The sequence below is a fragment of the Corvus brachyrhynchos genome, unplaced genomic scaffold, assembly GCF_000691975.1.
Source record: "Corvus brachyrhynchos isolate BGI_N302 unplaced genomic scaffold, ASM69197v1 scaffold315, whole genome shotgun sequence".
In the NCBI taxonomy this organism is placed as follows: Eukaryota; Metazoa; Chordata; class Aves; order Passeriformes; family Corvidae; genus Corvus; species Corvus brachyrhynchos.
The window spans coordinates 43,636-44,169 of NW_008237903.1; the positions used below are offsets into that span (position 1 = coordinate 43,636).

At 55.8% G+C, this 534-nt stretch overlaps 1 protein-coding gene across 1 annotated transcript in view; it reads right to left on the minus strand.

Annotated features, from left to right (window-relative positions):
- LOC103614718 (mas-related G-protein coupled receptor member H-like) overlaps positions 1-534 on the minus strand; it is a 24,197-nt gene that overhangs the window by 2,154 nt on the left and 21,509 nt on the right. Inside the window, exon 2 of the mRNA XM_008632694.2 lies at positions 59-323. The gene's annotated coding sequence lies outside the window, so the exon portion shown is untranslated. The remainder of the gene's footprint in view (positions 1-58; positions 324-534) is intronic.

The window sequence follows — 534 nt, forward strand, 5'->3', positions numbered from 1 at the left end:
GAGCAGCTGCAGGAGGAGAGGAAGGTGGGGCAGGGAGGAAGGAGAACATTCCACTGACCTGTTCAGTGTGGGGCAGCAGCAGGCACAGGGGCTCTGTCCCCATCAGCGGCGCTTCCTGGCACCCCTTGCTCCTTTGGGATCCACATCCTAAAGCGGCTCCTCCCAGGTCAGGAACACGAAGGAGAAAGTGCCCAGATCACCAGGAGGTGCCCACTGCTGTCCCACCAGCTCCTCTCCGTGCCCTGTCCTCGTGTTGCTCCACAAGGCTGGGTGCAGTCACGGGAGAGTTGGAAATTGTGACTTTGGCTACGTCAGAGCTTCCACTTCCTCCACTTCCTCCAAATAACTTCCACAGAGTTATTTGTCTCGGGGTTTTTTTGCTACAGAGGAAGTGGCTTTTGTCAGAAGCTCCGCGTGAACAGTTTTGCAAATGGCTCCTCCTTTCCTCCTAGTTAGAAACACTCCTTCCCTGCAGAATGTCCCATTCTCCGACTGCCTTCCCTCTTCCGACAGGCTTCTCCCGCTCTCACTTTT